Consider the following 19,677-nt stretch of genomic DNA (forward strand, 5'->3'; position numbering starts at 1 on the left):
TGACTTAAACATTCACAGGTCAATATGTGCACTTGGCTCAGAAGGACCAGTGCATCTATTACTTTAACTCTCCAGAAGGCCTAGTGGATGCACTTTGCCACTTGACAAAAAGAAGCTGATGGAGAGAGAGGCAGTGTGTTAGAGTGCTCAAGGATGCAAGATGAAGAAAATTCTAACTGGGAACCAGTGGTGAAAAACAACAGTGTCATTTCCTGAATGAGATTATGAGACATTCCAAGGTCAGTTGTATTTACGTCTTTCTCAGCCATGTGACTTCTCACTGGAGACCCTCATCTCCTTTTGAATAAGTAATAACACTAAATGCCACCCGAGGGGAAAGTGGACCAGAAATAACTACCAAGGCAGTAAGACCTCATCAAAAATAGGGCAAGATGGAAGAATATTACTGTAGTGGGGAGGCCAGATCTGCCCAGTGCCATCAATAGCTGTGGAGGGACTTCAGGTTGACTCCAGCTCAGATTAGAGCAGAAGCCAACTCCATCTCCACTAAGCCCTCCCCCACCCTATTCAGGGAAGCTCCCTTTACTATGTAGATTGACTACCTGAGGCCTGGGAGCTTCAAGGGAACCTGTGTCCTCCTCTTTATTATGATAAGTTATGTAGATTAACCACCTGAGGCTTGGGAGCTTCAAGGAAACCAGCTATGAATAGGCATATCCGCCTGCATCATGTGAGCCCCGCCAAATCCATGCGTCAATTCTAACTAGAATGATAGGTTAGTTCAAATGAATATTATGAGACAGACTGTAACTCTATTGGCCACCTGCGTGCGGCCTAGCATGCTCTGTAAGTGTTGTATCTTCATTGGTCACCTGCGTGTGACAAGTTTGTCTGTGATGTTTGCCTTATAACCAGGCTGGAAGGCCACACGGGGGCGGTCCCAGCTCCCGAGTCTGGGCCGCCCAGGTGTGTACAAGCCCAGCTCCCGAGTCTGGGCTCCACACGTGGTCGGCAGTTTCGGCTCCCGAGTCCGGGCTGCGACCAAGGCCTGTCGGTTCACTTTTTGTTCACTTTTTACTTCCCCAATAAAACTGTCTTTTTGTCACCTTGTAGCTGGAGACTGTGTGGTGGACTCTTGGGAGAACCAGGAATCCCTTCCCTTGGGGGGAACCCTGTTTCATTGTAGCGAACCCCCACTCTACTTCAATTACAGATGACAGTGCAGTTGGTTCCTTTTTATTTGTTTGAAAAAACGCCTAACAGCTTTATTAAAGTATAATTCACACACCATAAAATGCATCTTCTCTGTTCATTTCTGAAAGCCCATAATCGTTTCTCTTCTTAGTATATACTTCCCATTTCATATTTGCTCAATTATATTCATAATTAACTCTGCATGGAGAAATACTCCTGGGAGGGAATATCACACAGTTAGCCTTTTCAAGGTTGAGTAGAATGTTGTGAGTTGTGGTGAAATTGGAGCTGGAGAATCAAGGTTATTCATGAGAAGAAGAGGAGAGAACACTTGATAATATACTTAGAAAGCTATTGCTTCTTTGGCAATTTGGAAGTTCAAAAGTCTGACGTCCACCTTTCACAGGGATACAAACCTTTGAATTTCTTTCTATTTTGATGGCAGGGTAGATTCTGTGTTCTTAGGAACAAGAATCCAAGTTCCAAATGCTCTGTAAGTAATGAATCCCCTAGGCCTGAGTTCCTGCCTGGAGCAAGATTTTAAATCCATCCTTAATGAGAACTCTGTTTTGACAAGTTAGTAAATTCTACGTTTATTTACTAGAAAATTGCATTCATTTGCTAAGGTTTCCATAGCCAAGTGCCACATACTGAGTATCTTAAACACCCTTCGTTTATTTTCTCACAGCTCTGGAAGTTAGCAGGTCTTGGCAGGTTTGGTTGCTTCTGAGAGCCATGAGGAAAGGATTTGTTCCTGGCTTTTCTCAGCACTTTCTTTCCTTCAACACTGGGAAGGAACTGGCCTTAGGAGGAGACAGTCTCCTAACCTCTTTTTAAAAGGGCACCACTGTTTGGATTAGGCCCACCTCAATAACCCCATTTTAACTTAATTACCTCTTGAAAGACCTATCACTAAACATAATCCTTTCTTAGATTCTAGGGGTTTAGCAACTTAACCTGGAAACCCAGGAGACACAAATCTAATGCCATGACAAAAATGACTTGGTAAATTTTGTTATTGTTACTGAAATCATATGCTTTGCTCCAGGGCATTTTAAAACTCCTACAGCCTTTAAAAAATTTGTCCTGCTATCTTTGCCAACAGAAATCAGAGATGTTGAGAGGGCCCTCCAAAGACCAGGAATAATCAGAATGAAGAGTGATGATCAATGTAGACAGCAGAAACTGTCAGAAGAGTCTATAACCTCAAGCATGATACCTAGTCTAAGCTTGTTAAAGAAAGGGGATGTGGTCAAAATACTTTATGTATATGGGAAACACAGGAAACAATACTGTAGCTTACTAAGACTAGTTTGAGAGTGGGATGAGGGGAAGAAGGGACAGTGTCTTATGGATATGACAAAATAAAATCCCATTGGATAACTAATTGATGCTCATAAAATGTAACATAATAACAACAACATAACTAAGCTTAATAGATCAATATTTGTATAGGTAATGCATATTGGTGGTAATTTCTTGAGGAATTGTTTGTTGTCATGACAGGATCTGAATAGTGCAGAAAAGAAATTGCTCATTTAACATTTTAAAATTAGTTTTTGAAACAGAACATTGCTACATTGTGTAGGCTGGACTCAAACTCCTGAGCTCAAGTAAGGCATTTAGAGAGAGACTACAAAGATGAGGTCAGATCAGGCTGCACACTACGGCTAGGCACCTCTTTTGTTATTTTTTAGTTGGAGAACAGAGATGTCTGGAAGACCAATGTCCCTATAGGGCAAAGTACAAGTGTGAACTGAGAAACTGGGGTGTGGGAGGTCTCAAGGGTGTTGAATGTGGATGTGGGGAAAAGGCAGGAACAGGATACTCCAGCTTCCCCCAGATTTGAGTAGGTCATTCTCAAAAGGGAATGCAGGAGTGGGGGAGGATTTCTGAATGAGAACACCAACGGAAGAGAATGTTAAAAAAAAAAAAACACACCAAAATACCAAAAAACTCCTTCCCTTGAGCACCAGGGTTTACAGACTTCTTTAAGTAAATTGAGAGTAAATATCTTCCAGTTTTGCCTAATTCTGAGGCATTTCTTGAGATATGGGGCTTTTTGTGCTTAGGACCAAAAAATTTTTAAACAAACAGGACATTTGACTACTTTAATTATAAAATACTTGATGTCACTGTTAAATGTAAAAGGAGGAAAGTGGGAAGGAAGAAATATAAATCATTACCAGACACTGCGGTGTAGCTCAAATAGTGACTATTGTAAACCTATGGTAGGGAAGGAAAAGAAATAGGTATACTTATAGGTGAAGGAATGGAAACTTATATTCAGAATGGGCAAGATTTGAGAATAATAGAAAGATGACTCTGATTTAGATTCACTGCACACCTGAATGGACATATTAAATACCACCCCCCTTGTGAAACTATTTGAAAACACTAAGAAAGAATTGATATGGAAATATAGAGGGAGCAAAATTGATAAGCAATTTCTGCCTGAAGTACAGATGTAATATATCCCTGCCCCTCTCATGTGAATAACTCTTTGCAAGGAAGGGTATCTGTGAATTTAATACTCAATTACCAATTTCTCTCTCTACAAAACACCAAGCTGTTGATATAAGTAAGCCATGTAGATAAATATAGAAGCAAAAAAAAATTGTGACAGTGCAAAACACAGAATGTGGAAAGGGTATTATAAAAATATTATTTTTGTTTCTGAAAACCAACAATAGGCAAAATTATTTGCATAATAAATGATAAAAACAGAAAAATGTGAAAAGCTTTTAAGTATGTGCTTTTTATGCCTTTGTAGAAGGTCTGAGGAATTCCTTCTCAGGATTATGTTGAACCTGGTAATGTCTTAATATGGATTTTGCTGTTGTCATCTAACCAGTTACCATTTACAGAATAGATTTGGTGCCAAGCCAGGAAGCAAATGTGTGAGCAATGCCAAATAAGTGTATCTGGAATGGATTTCTTTCATTATGACAATCCAGCCAATGCCAATGCCAATCTCCTCTTCCTCTGCTTTTATTTTCTCTGCTCTTTTTTCCCCATCATCTTTCTCTTATTTTTCTCCTTCTTTTTGTCGAGAGCAGAGTCAGAGTTAGCCTGTCATGCTCAGAACAATATATGAAATTACTATTCATGAGAAAACAAATTTTCTTTATAGATCTACCATGTCTAAAGCATGATGCATGGAAGGACTGAAAATTATCACCATTTTTAGGACATTTGCAATGTGATGAATGAGCTAAGCACATAAGATAAATAACCATAGATCTGACAGAAAAAATAGCCAACAGTAACTGCATTGACATGTAGAGGGGACCCTGAATCAAAGCTCTCCTATAAAGGATTTATAAAGCATATATATATATATATATATATACATACACACACAGACACACAGACACACATACACACACATATACATACACACAGTAGTGTGTGAGCTATAATACTTGTAACTCATTTCTTTTGCTACCCTTATGATGGAAACACATATTTTTGTATTAATTATAAATTGTTGTTTTCATGATTACATTGCACAAAACCAATTGAACTTAGCAATTTCAATTGTTTTACTTAGGAAAAAAAAACAACTTGAAGTCTTCTTTTCTCTGGACTACCTACTCATTTAATTCTTTTTTTTAATGTCCTAGGAATAGAGAGTAAGCAATATTGACCAACTTTTCTGCTTTCTCAGCCCTGTTTGTATTTTGATATCCTCTATATTATTTCAGAGAAAATGCACCTTCAAATGGAAAGTTTTAAAAATCTTATGCAAGATTTCTTATTAAATATCACACTGACAACTATGGTAATGCACTTCTTGATTCCTTCAGGGCAAAGGGCATGTGGAACACAATATTTAAAGCTCTGTGTAAATTCAGGAATTTCTCTGTAAGTACTGACTCAACAGAATTAGGCCAAGTTTACGGTCAGGGCTCTTACATTAATAAGAGATTGTATTTCCAAAACATTCCAGTGTTTAAAAAACTCTTAGAATAACTCCAACATGACTTAACAGTGCTTAACTAGAAACAAGTCTACCACTGAGTACTTTGCACTTGAAAGGACCTTAAGACAGGCTTGATTTTAACTAACTGTGAAAATATGATTTTTGACGATGTTGCTTATTTCTTCAGACAAAGTAGAATGACAATTTCAATGAGTGGAGATATAAAAATGAATACTTTCTGAATACTGGATAAGTTAATCTGAAAAAAATCCTCATAATACCAAAGATACACACACACACACACACACACACACACACACACACACACACACACACACCCCTAAAATACTCTAACCAGCAAACTTGGAAAGAATCTAAACATCTTTGAAAGGGTTATCTAAAATTATACATTACATATAATTCATAATTTAAGATGGCTATTCTAGAGAGTGTACAAATAGTAGTCATTTTCATCAAGTATCTATAATGCAATTGATTTTAAATGTTTTTGTATAAAGCATTCATTTTCCATGTAATACATACATTTCATTGTTTCAACTCCTTGGCTAGAAGAGTTGAATAGAGTATCTACTTGGAATGGTGTAATTGCCATTTCATCTTCCTTTTAGTACTCATGATGGACTGACTTAATTTAGCTGTGCTTCTTTTCTGGTGGCTCCTCCATCAATACCATGATTACTAGGGTGTTAGGATAATCTTACTGGTGTAGCAATTTGTGTGGATATTGATTATATTCACATTGGGTATCATTTTCAGGACCAACTGGCTCATCAAAAAGTAATTCCCAGAAATCCAATGAATAAATAAAGAAATCTATCTGATGGTCACCTGGAGATTATTTCAATTAACTCAGAACTAAAACTCACTGTCAGAAATACAAATCACTCCAGTTTTTTAATATTTCTCTTGTGCAATTCTGCCTGTAATTGAGCCCCAGTCTGCCTTTTGTATCTCATTCATTCAGCCATTTACTTTTGATATATACTGATGATCTAATAGGGTCCATAGATTTTGTGGTTAACATAATAACCAAAACCTACTCCTTGTTCTTGTGGTTCTTGCAAACAGGAGGAGGAAGTAACATTTGGAGATAAGTAACATTCTCCCAGAATTTGAAACATTTCCTGATTTAAGCTACACACCTGAAGTAAATCTTTTTATTTCAAATAGTTCCAAATAGTTTCTAGAATCTCTACTGCCTATGTAACAACTTTCTTTGTGGTATGGTAAATTCTATGCCCTGGTGAACATACTTGTCAATTCAATCATTTCATATTTATCATATTCAGTCATTATATAAAACTTGTTTGGTAGTTGTCATATATTAGGTAAATGTGAGTAAAACCAGAAATTCTGTTGTTGAGAAGTGCATGTACTAACGAAAATTCTAGAATGATTGAACAAACAAATACTTGTCTTATTCAGCACAACACAGTTTTGGTTTTGGCCTATGCTTTGAAGATAGGTAATAGATCTTAATAGGTTTATGCTGTTACCATCTTCTATGTTAGATGAAGACATTTCAGTTCCAGGCATAGTGCTAAATACAGAAAATTCATAGAGATAAACAAGTGACCTAAACACTTCTAGGAAATAATCCAAGCTGTGGAATAGATAATATTTTTATAAGTAAAATGAAATAATTACAATAGACTTTCAACAACTTTTAGAAGCTCACAGATATATTTCTAATCATCATTAATTTGGAAATAAAGGACTATGAAAATATTTGTGTGGAACCAAGAAGACATAGATGTTGAGACCATTATAAATTAGTAAAACATTTGTCTTTGTTTCCTTCATCTCCTAAGGAATTACTATTTATGAGACCATAACATTTTTTTCAGTGATAGTTTAGATATTGATGCTCCTTCGCTATCATTTTAGTTTCTTTAAACTGGCAGAAGTTTCTTCCCTCCTTTACCCTCTACATTTATCTTCTTTAATAGCTCCCACTTCTCCTATCAAGAGAATCAATTAGTGAAATCATTTTAGTCATTCATTTACTCATATACCTACTTATGACATTTTACTAATACATTAAACTTTCAAAATAAAATTATCCCCAGCCCACATTTGTGTGATGAAGGTCTAAATGGGCTGGGACTTGGATAACCAAACTCATTGCTCTATAAAGATATTATGGAGCTTTGATGACCAGAAAGATGGGAATTTATTTCAGCCGAGTGAAACTAAAAAGCCCTAGTAGACTGATGATACCCGCAGTGCAGGGACATCACAAAGGACACCAGCCCACTGGACGGCAGGCTGGTTAGAACTCTGACATGAATCTGACTTCTGAGTGCTAGTGTCATGACGTTTTACATCTAACAGAGCTTGATATAGATAAATAGAGATATATGAATGTATAAATGATATGTGATGAATAATATTGGTATATTGATAAGATGAATATTGTTATTCCTTGTGTCTTTCTTATGGTCATACTGAAGATGCTTCATTACAACTGCTACACAGTGTTATATGACAATATTCTTATTAAATATGTTAAATATCACTTGTACCACTATGAGATCTGCTTTCAGCTTGGATACCACTTTTGAGTGGCTCTTGCCATGAGGGATTTCCCATGACCCTTCAATCTGCTCAACATGATGCAGTAGTAATAAGAGGCACAGGTAGTCAGGTTGTAGAGCCATATGGGCAAGTTGATAGAGTTGGCAAGAATCATTTCTAGGATGATAAAGTAAGAGGTTCTTAAAAATCATGTTTTGCTGAAGAGCAGCAACTACTCATTAGACGCACAAAATAACGGGGAATAAGATAAACACTAGGCATCCCAGCCTCCCTGATTTTGTGTCTTTATCCTTGGCCCTGAGACATACTTTCCTATAGTCACTTTAAAGCCATCTTAGAAGCCTGAAAGGAGTAGTCAACTGGCAGTCATCAAGGATTCTTATCATAAGCAGGCTTCAGCTGACTAGTCCTGAGACAAGGGATTAAAAGTCCCACCAGATTAATCCTTGGAGTTTGGACTATCAGACCACTTTTGCTATCTGAATACACCTGTGATTGAGGACTGTTTTAGTTATGCTTATATTCTCTCTTTCTACCCCACCATTCTTCCTATTTACCCAAAGGCAAATAAAGGTCTGTACCCCTAAAGATGGCTGAAGATGTACTAAATCTTATCATGACTGCCACATTATAAATCTCCATACTTCATCATGTCTTATTATTTGATATATGAGAGCAAGTAACTGTAATTGACATGTAAAACCCCTGAGGTTTGGGCCTGAAGTCTCCTGGCAGGATAAAATAGACCCTTGAAGTACTTGCATCACAGTTGTTGGACCTTGGATGGCTGACTATAATGGAATTGGTTCCCTACACATCTGGTATTACTTTTTTATTTATTCCAGGGACTTTTGGTTATGTTTCTGCTTTGGCATGCACCAGTTGCTTTTGACTATCATCTGGTGAGGCAGAGAACTGAACAGCTGGATGGTGGGAGTACTGATGTTTGACCTTGGTGAGCTCCCCTGATTTTGCACTTTAGGCCCCTTCCTTTCTTCTGTTGTGTGGAGACTCTTCTGAGCCATTTGGGGTTCTGCTGAAATAACTCTGTAGGGTTCAGTTGAAGAATTTGGGCTATTGCCATTTGTCTGGCAAGAAACTTTGGATCCCTTGTTCACAGGCTTTTCTGAGCATTTCAGTTCATTTGAAAACTTTGTGCTGGTAATTAGCAGGGAAGGGATGTAAAGTGTAGCAAAATCAGAGTGCTTGTGGGAAATCTCTGTTGCAATTTGCTCAAGAATGAAAAATGCTAATTCTAGCTTTAGTCTTAGGAAGAATTCTACCTGACTGGTCCACTGAAGAACAACAACACAAGGGAGTGGGTGGGATGATTTGTCTAAGCATGCGCTTCAAATTCATTAGAGGTGCTTAAAAGCTGCTTTGTGTTGCTTTATTTGTGCATATGAATTAACCAGGAGCAAATCAATGGCTAGGTATTCTTGCCTCCTCCATTTTATATTTATGTCTGTGGAGTCATTCTCTATTGAAGTCATTTTGCAGCCATCTTGGAAACACGAAAGGAGTGAACTAACTGCCAGTCATCAATGACTTTTTTGTAACAAAACCTCACATGAGTAATCTTCAGATAAAGATCTACCAGACCACCACCAAGATAGCACTTCTAGCCACCTCTGATGACCTCTGAATATACCTGGGACTTAGGACTGTTTTACTTTGTACAAACTATTGCACCTTCTACCTGCAATTCTTATTTAACTTAAGGCAAATGTCTGCACCCTGAAGAAAAGGCCGAAGATGTACTAAAATGTTGTTTTCCATGGCTTCTATATATTAACTCTCTGTTCTTTCCCCTTTACCGTGTATCTTTATGTGATATCTGGAGACAAATGACGAGAAGTGACATGCAGAATTTCTGATTTGGCCCTGGATGCTTAACAACTCCAGTTTCATCCACAGGATGGCCAAGGCTTTGCAAGATGAAAAATTATTAGAAAGAGCTATAATTAAATATTGTACGTAAATAGACTTGGAGTAAGCAGAAACACAGAAGAAATCCCAATAGAAAATAACAGTGTGGTAAACTGACCAAGAGAGTGGGAGCTCAGGTAGACTGAAAAAGGAGTTTGCCTGATTATCACTTGTGTCTTGCCTCTTCACCACTTATTCCTCTGCATACCCACAATCCTGCTGTTCCTTCTTTGTCTAATGATGAGCAAGGAGGGCAGAATACTAGGGTTTAAAACTCAGGGACTAGGTGCTGTCCCTTGGATCTTTTCAGCTAAGGCTGGTGTTCTACTACTTCTTTATAGCTTCAATTTGAGCCACAGGTAGCTCTAGTATTTTTTAAAGGATTTATTTGTGAGGATAGGTATAAATTAAATTAGTAGCCTCAGTGCTGTGGTTAATGCCTGCAATCTTAGCTATTCAGGAGGCTGAGATCTGAGAATCACATTTCCAAGCCAGCTGGGGCAGTAAAGCCATGAGACTCCCATCTCCAATTAATCACCACGAACTCCAGAAATGGAGCTGTAGCTCAAGTAGTGGAGCCTTGAGCAAAATTCTGAAGGGCCGACAATGTTCTGGCCTTGAGTTCCAGTCCTGGGACTGGTTTAAAAAAAAAAAAAAAGAGTGAGCAATTTTAAATATTTTAACACCTCACAGTTGTGAAAAATCAAATGACATATTGAAATGTAAAATAAGTTACTGTTAAAACTCTTAGGTGGTTGATGGTAAATAACCATTAGAATTTCTTTGGGCTCAGCAGAGGGCAGTTAGCCTCAGGGTTAGTTAGATACCTGCACTGTGTCTGGTCTGTCTCACTCCCAGGCTTTCTTAGGAATCTTACACTTACTTTCAAATTCTGTATCACACATTTAGTCTGGGATGAGTGACAGTAGAGCCCTGGCGAAACACAGCAAAAGGAATCACTAAGCTATTAAATACCCAAGATTGCTTATGCTCTAGTCACACCAAACAGGTATGAGAAATTCGTGTCTAAAGGAATAACATGCCTTATAGAATTCAGTTTCTCGTTTAAAAACACGGGAGGCGGAGGTGCAGAGCCATTTGTCATGAAAAGGAGGATATTCAGAAGACAGCTCTGGTGGCAGATGGGGGAGCTCATATGGAAGATCTGTTGAGCAGCTAGATTTCAAGGGGGAAAAGAGGGAGGAAGTCCTACAGACGTTTTTCCTCAGGCCTAAACTCAGGAGAGAATATTAAGAGGGTTTCTCAGCACAGGAGATGAAGTTGGAGGGGCCAAGAAAAATGAAGATGCACAGGAGTAAATGGGCAGTAATCTTGTGCAGGATTGAAGTCTGAGAATACTTGGAATTCTTTGCCATTCTCCAGGAAAGATTGAAGCAGAAAGTATTTCCTTTGTCTTTTTATCCTACCTCCTTATAATAGTTTATTGCTTGCTTACATGGTATTTGTTTATATCTCCACTCCAGTTTTATTATGTCAGTTGTTCATATTTATTTAAGAATTACATTACCTGCATTAAAAGATGGTATAAAATACATGATTTAGGTTACACAGAAGTTTTTGCATTACAGACATCTGCTATTTAAACATATATTTTCCTATGGTCATAAAGATAGTCCTATATTAGGCCCATACTTGTCATATGCCTTAACTCTTAGGCATATAGTGTATATATCCAAAGACAACCCTTCCTAACAAAAACCTAGGACAAAAAAACATCATGTTGAGTAAGAAAGTAAGGCAAAAATGGGTTCATACACTAGTTTCACCCACATTTGAAGCAAGCACACACACACACATACACACACACACACACACACACAATTAAATTAATGACATGTACTAGAGAAATATGTGACAATTCCAGAACCATGCTAAAATTTACAGATGGGGAGAAACTGTTGAACCTAGAGGGGCATTTACAATTTCTATAACATTTTTATCTCTTTTTAAAAAATTTTTAAATAACTAATTTTATTTTTATTGTTATTATAAAGGTGATGTGAAGAGGAGTTATAGTTACATAAGTCAGGTAATGAGTGCTTTCTTTTTGGAAAATGTCATCCTTTCCCTCTCTTTCTCCCAAGTTTTCCCTTCCATCCTCACTCACAAGTTGCATAGTTGATTTTCAATGTAGATAGTGTCTAATGAGTTCCATTGCTGCATTTATTCACCTTTTGTCCCTTCGTTTCAGTGACCCTATTACCCTCACAAAGACAGATAAACAACGAAGATGAAAAGAAAACAAAACAACAACAACAAAGAAAAAAATTCTTATTTCCATTTCCTGGAGGCCATTTTGATAAATATTTTCAAAGACATTTTGCCTTTATGTTCCTTCCCTAAGAGTACCCTCCTTTGGTCTCACTGTGTGAATGCCTATAGTCTTGTATATCATGTTTCCAGTATATTTTAGATCTAGCTCATTTTTTTCTTTTTCTAAATGGAGCTTGGAACCACTTGCAACAACTATTGATGGATGCTCAGTGATATTTCTATACATAAATCTTTGCAGGGACAATACATTCTCTATTTTTCTGAATATGAGAAAGCACTGTCAGTAAAATTCAAACAATTTTTAAACCCTGTGTCCTCTGTTTGTGGTAGGACTTTTTTCACCAAAGAAAATTTGAAATAACTTTTCATTTTTAGCTATTATCTCCATTTAATAGTTAAAAATACCCTTTGGCTAACAGTAAGCGTCAAAAGTACTATATTTATTTCACTTTGTGCCCATACTGGGGCTAGAACTCGGGGCCTTGGTGATATTGTTTAGCTTCTTTGTTCAAGTCTAGTGTTCTATTGTTTGAGTCACATCACTACTTCCAGCTTTTTTCTGGATAATTGTCTGGGCTGGCTTAAACTCATGATTTTCAGATTTCAGCCTTCTAAGTAGTTAGGATTGTGGTGTGAGCCACTGATGTCCAACAAGAATACTATCCTTAGAACAGTAAGTTATACATTACTATTTTGATTCATGTGCCACAAATGTAGTATATGATGCACTAGACAGTGCAATTACTATAGTTTTCCTCTAAAATGTTAAATCTACACCAAAATCCATAGAGGACAAATCAATTGAGTTTACTCATTGGCATGGCAGGTTAACCCCTCTGGGTGTTCATACACCTCTTCACTTAACATCCAGTAGATGTCAAAATAGCAAAGTATAAGCAAATTGTTTCTAAATTCAGATTGAGGCATGTAAGAACAGTAATACTTCTTTCTTCTAAGGTGCTTGTGTAACTAAATAAAACAACACAGACACAGCTCTTAGAACAGTGCCAAGTGAATATTCAGGGGCTCAGCTCTTTTTATTGTTCTTCCTAATGCTCAGAACAGTGCACAATGCTAGAGTTTGAAAGTTTGTAATGTCAAGTTCTTTGTTTTGTTTTGTCACTTGTAAAATCTTTCCCCACTATTTCATTAGGCCCCTGAATTGAAGAGACATATATGCCCTGGCCTGTTCCTTGAGGAATTACCAGAATAGTTGAGATAAAAGAAATCAACTACAGGAGGTAATCACTAATGAGGCAGTCAGTAAGAAGACTGAGTGGTAAAGGTTCATCCTCGGTTTAGAGGAAGGGTTCCAGGATGAGAAACTTCAGTGTGCGGGGGCTGAAGCTGGGTCAAGAATGAGTCAATGAGTAACGTGGGAAGCCAGTTATGTCTCAGAAGCCATTGTTGTCTTAGTCTCTTCTCAGACCCTGTCAGTTCTAGTTAATGGAATGAATAACAAAGTCCTGACTGGTTTCATCACTAACAATGGGAGTTCTGGTGTAAGGGAAGAATCTGACTTAATTACTTACAACCTGGGCCAAAATTTTGCATTCCTTTATTTCAAAGTATGAATTCCAATCATTTCTGAAGATCAAATATCCTTTGTAAAAAAGTGATTTACTTTTTATTCTGCTCAGGAAAGTGCCTCCACACACTCATTTGTGGTCAATGAGGCAGTGCACTTTTCTTGTGATTCTTAGGTAAAACCAGAGGACAATTCTGCCTCACAAAAGAAGGAAGCCAGTCTGTAGATGCTCAGTGTGCTCCATTGTCTAGGATGGTGGTGTCTTATTCAGGGAGGGACATAAAGGTCCTTATATAAATTGAAGTGTGAAAGAGTTGTTTATTCTCTTTGGCTGACTGGGCAGTGTGTTTAACTGCCTTAAACAAAAGTTTTCTGAGCACTGTGGTTCAGGACTGTAATCCTAAGTACTCAAGAGGCTGAGATATGAGGACCAAGATTCAAAGCTAGTCTGGGCAGAGAAGTCTATGAGACTCTTATCTCAATAAGCCACCTAAAAGCTGGAATTAGAGGTGTGGTTCAAGTGGTTGAATGCCAAACCTTGAGTGAAAAAGTCAAGGAAAATCTCAAGGCTTTGAATTTATGCCCCAATAAACGTTCACTGGCCATTTGTTCTGAATAGACCACTATGTTCTAAAACTACTGAGATATACTTAGTCAAATTGCTTAATTTCCCTAAAACTATTTGTTCATTTTAAAAATAGAAATAAACAAAAACTTCCTTTATTGGAGAATTAACAAGACAGTTCATGTAAAGTACTTAGCAAACTGACCAACTAGCAGTTACCTGTTAGTGTGGCACACAGGATTAATTGTATTTGTATTAGTTCCCATCATTTTGCTTTTTTTTGAATCTCTCCAGAAAGTAAGAACATTTAAGAATAGTAATATTAGTGCTTTTCTTTTATTCTCTTTCTAGAAAATTTAAAGAGTACATTCAAATCTCCAACAATTTTAGTTGCTTAAGAGAAAAGACTACCATAAAAAAGTAGTCACATAGTATATTCTTTTACAGCTAGTCTAGCTGTGCAACAAGTCAGGTTATTTTATCCCCATATTCATTCCATTGTCCATATTTATGAGCATTTTTATTCTGTAAGATTCACAACATCCCTTTGCTTAAAATCTCAAACACGTACTTTCAACAGCTAAGTTCTTGCTTTGCTTCATTTTGTCATTATTTAAATTTCTCAGGTTAGTTGTCATAAAAGAATGTTGAATGAAGAGTTTTCACTGAGCTCTATTAGATAGTCTCAGAAGCCTGATATAAAATCTAACTGAGTCGTTGTGTTTCTTTTTGGTATCATACTGATTTTTTTTTTCACCTCGACTGGCGTTGCAGTGGCAAAATCAATCAAGCCATTAAAACTTTTGTGTTGCCTTACACAAGGAAGCAGAAACAAAATGTGCTATTTTTTGCTTGAGAGAAGACACAGGGAAGTGATAGCTGACTTCTGCTCTTACTTCATGGATCTGTCTGCATTATCAGTGTGACTGTTTCAGAAGGGATGGCTAGACTGTAACTCTTCTGAGAGTGCTCTGATCCCCTGATAGCTTTCCCATTAGTGAAGGCATTTCTGGAACTCAAGTGTTTTCTCTGTTTTCCTTACTTGGTTAAAAATCACACATAAAATATCTGGACTTCTTTTAAAATGACCATTATGCAGAAACCATTTATAGCTAAGGAGGCTAAGGATAAAATTGTGGGTTTGTTTATGTATGATTAATCTAAATGCATTGAGAAATGCATACCACAAGGATTTTTTCTTTTACTCATGACTTCTCTTCTGCATACCTACTTATTATAATAGTAGAAATACCTTGAGTTTATTGAACATGAATTATATGCTAGTTTTTTCTCTGGAATCAAACTCATGCTTTTGGACTTTAACTCCACCAGAAACATACTTGGATTGTGTACTTAGCTAGCGGAGGCTGAATTTTATCTAAAGCTTTACTTGTTGTCATTTGGAAGGTATATACAACATGATTTTAAAAAGCCTCCTTACTTCACCAAGATGCAGGCTCCATTCTGTCCCTTTGGAACAGTTTTGCCTCAGTTCCAACTTCTCATGTACAAGAAGGCTGCCAACTGTCCCCTCAATATAAAGATTATTAGAAAAGACAGAGATGAAGATTTGAGAATACAGTTCAGTGTGGTTGTCAGACATGTTTAAGGCCTTAGGTTTGATTCCCAACACTGAGAAGGAAGAAGAGGAGGAGGAAGGAGGAGGGAGGAGGAGGAGGAGGGAGGAGGGAGGAGCAAGAGGAGGAGGAGGAGGAGGAGGAGGAGGAGGAGGAGGAGGAGGAGGAGGAGGAGGAGGAGGAGGAGGAGGAGGAGGGATATATTATATTATTGACTAAAGATCTGTCTATTATAAGAGGCTTTTGTTCCCTGAACTCTAGAATACATTTCCCTGGCATGTAGTAGATATGTTAGCTATTTTAGTGCCTTATTCTTTTTTTCCAGCTTTTAATATTTAGGAAGATATATAGCAAGTTGATATAGAAAATACATTGTTCATACTTTTTTAATCTATATATCTCATGGTAAATGTAAAAAGACAGAAAAGATATTTGTTTTAGATTCTCGTGTCAAAATTGACCTACAAGGCATCCATGAAATTGCCAAGTATGTTAGCGAGTCCCAATGAACAAATGACAAAGCAGAGTATGCATCTGCCATCGCTATAGAAACACTATTCTTGTGTGTCACAAGACTAAAACTGTGCAGGTATTCTACAAAAGTATGTGTTTAGATAAGAAGTCCCATTTTATGTACCATCTCTTTTGTCACTTTTAAACTTTTTATCACAATGCTCCTAGACTATGCTGTAGAATTTCCTACAACAAATTCCTATATAATACACTTCCTACAATAAATAATTTCATATACAGTAAATTTCCTATAATGAACATACTCTCACGTAATAGAACTTAAGGATTTTTATTTTTTCCACTTTCTTTCTGACATGCTCAAGGCCCTGAGTCCAATTTCCATACTTAAATAATAATCATAATAATGATGATAATTAATAATAATGTGTGAATCTGTAAGCATATACACACACCTGCAATCCCAGCACTTGGGAAGAAGATGTAGGGGGATCTTGAGTTTCAAACCAGTTTGAGTTGTAATGGAAATACCTTGTTTCAAAGACAACAACACTAAAAATTTAAAAGAACAAAAGCCAAAGTATCATAAGTCACATTTATGTAACATCAACCATCCCAAATATTGAATGAAATCTTGTATGAAATTTAAACTGATCCTCAAATAAACTAAAATGGAAAAAAAAGAAAAACAACTAACTCAGAACCAATTAACTTTGACAATGTACTTTATCCAATCAACATAAGAGCTATTATCTGGTTTCTGTGTTTATCATAGAGAAGAAAGAATAACATAGTAAAGAGCAGTGTGTAGATAAAGAAGCCCTGGTTATCTGCAAGAGCTGGAGGATAGATGCTATCTGAACCTCCTGCAATAAGCAGTCTTTAGAAGAGCAGAAAATGTGTGTGTCAGCTAATCAAATCTGTTCCTGTTCTGTCACCAGATGGAGGAAAGAGCATATAGTTAAAACACTCAGGACGTAGCCCTGAGTATTTTTCTGTGTTTCCTTACTTGACTTCAGTTTGGCTAAGAATCATTAAATTCAGTCAAATTTCACATAAGTTTGATCATTCTGTATATAGCATCCTATGTTTCTTTCCTAGACTTAGATTTTGCAAGACTGATGTCAATAACCTGAAATAAAAATAACAATTTTTGCCATTGGGTGGTAGTGGGGATTCGAATTTAGGGAGCTACAATTGCTTGGTTGATGCTCTGCTACTGTGTCATACCCATAACCCTTTGTACTTTTTCTTAGTCTGCCCAATACCAGCTACAATAGAGCTATCCTTTTGGTTTATAATTGAAACATTATTATATAATAGCATTAGTTTGCTTTATTTTAATAAGTTTAGAGGTGCTCCCTTCCATGAACTAGGAAAAAAAGCATTGAAAATACTAAGGCAATTAATAATTGAATAATTAAATAATAAATTAAATAATTATTAAATAATTAAATAATTGGCTATGTAATTTTATTTAAAATGTATGAATGTTAATATGTGTCTAAAATTTTGTAGAAAATAGTGACAAGTGAAAATGTGTAGCCCCCACGGGACTCATTTGAAAGCAATGATGACAGGAAGTATTCTCTTTTTTAAGATTAAAGGACACTAAATATTATAATGTACAATGCAATAAACATGAATATTGTAAGTATAAAGCTTAAATGCTTTTCCTGGGAAGATAGTTTTATGAGATGTATGAATAGTGTGTGTTGAAAGAGCTAGTCTGTATGTGGACAAGAAGGCTGAATCAGCTTCATTCTAAACCACCAACCTCTGTGACCTTGGAACAAATCAATAGAACCTATTTGGCTTGTTTTCTGGGAAATAGAGTTAAATTGACTTCTAATGCATATTAATTAAAATTGACTCATTCACCCTGTGCTTGAGATACAAGTGGTTAACTCTTGTTCTTTCCTAACCCACAATCTAGATAGGAAAATAATTCTTGCTCATCAAACACCCAAGAAAAGTTGGATGAGGGCCATTAGATAAACAAAGAATTAAAGGAAAATTGATGGCGGCTGAATGTTTTTGGAAGCTGGAGGAAGATGAACTTCTCCTAGACGCTTACATTTATGTTCCGATGGTTAAGAAGAATTCCTTTTTCCTTCCTTCTTAAAAAATCTCATGTATCTTTAGAATTACATATTCTTTCTTCTTTACTTATTAAAATTTCTAATTTGTTGATACATGAGCTACTTATTTCATAAAGAATTAATGAAGTAAATTAAATTTTTAAATGCAATCATTCTGTCCTGTATTTATTTTTGAAGATTAGTATTGGAAATAAATGTTCTCATTTTTCAAATGTGGAAATCTGAGTCATTTAAAAATCTAGCATTTTATAGACTCCTTCCAGGATTACATACATTCAAACATTTCTCAATAACAGATATTCATTATGAGAAACATGTGGTTAGGTGATATTTTATTATTATTATTGTTATTATTAGTGTGTGTGTGTGTGTGTGTGTGTGTGTGTGTGTGCATGTGCGCCACTCCTGGAGTTTGAGCTCACAACCTCAACTCTTGCTTGGCCTTTTTGCTTGAGGTTGATGTTTTACAACTTGAGCCACACCTGCACATTCAGCTTTTCTTCCTGTTTAATTGGATATATGAATTTCAAGGACTACTATGCCATGGTTGGTTTGGAATCTCTTTCCTCATATCTCAGCCTACTGAGTAGTTAGTATTACATGTATAAACTACCAGTGCCCAACATTAGTTGATTTCATTAGTTTATGAACACCATAGAACTTATTTGCATGAAGTAAGATGGGTGCATCATTAAAGAATATAATTTTAAAGGAACCACCTGCGTATATGTGGTCCATCCTTGACAGAAAGGTTACTCAGCACAAGTCTGTATTTGCATGTGGAAGGGCATTTGACAGACACATTTTGCTTTAGATGGTAGAATGAGATCAGTGATTTGATGCCTGGGTTTTGGCTTGATACAGACAGTATCTTCACAATGAGTGGCTGAAAATTCAAATGGTATGACTTGGGAAAAAAATGAGCTATAGCACTTACTAAGAAGAAATGTCACCATTTCCCCCAAATAAGGTTCAATTCAGAGGTTGTTATGAGCAAACATTTCCTTGAATAACTTCGGATTGACTCAAATATTCAAAGCAAGAAAAGACAACAAATTCTGTTCCATTGAGTAGGAGTAGTGATAAGACTTGGTCTCAACATTAAAAATAAAATGAGCAGCTGAGTGGGAAAAAGTACAAAAAAAAAGAAAGAGAAACCAATCCTTCCACCGTGAATCACTTGAAACTGCTTTATTTCCTCAAGATGCATGAAAAGACAGGCTGAAAAGAAAACTTACAAATTTTTCTCCTTTCCATTAAGAATCATGAACTATCTGCATAGCTTAAATGCATGAACAACTACAGTGTTCCAACATGCAGTATATGAAGTGAGATATCTAAGGAGTTAGATTAGGAAGATTTCTTCGTGTGATAATTATAAAATACATTTCAGATGTACACTTTAAAACATAAGGAATAGGTGTGGATTAATCTCTCTGGGGCTTTGATTATACTTTTGCTTGAAATCACAAGACTAATAGTTATTCAGCCCAGAGGAGCTGAACTTCAATTCCCGCCAGATGGTTCTGAGAATCATTTTTCAAGCCAATGGAAATGTGATGCTGAGCTAG

The sequence above is a fragment of the Perognathus longimembris genome, chromosome 2 (assembly GCF_023159225.1).
Source record: "Perognathus longimembris pacificus isolate PPM17 chromosome 2, ASM2315922v1, whole genome shotgun sequence".
Taxonomy (NCBI): Eukaryota; Metazoa; Chordata; class Mammalia; order Rodentia; family Heteromyidae; genus Perognathus; species Perognathus longimembris.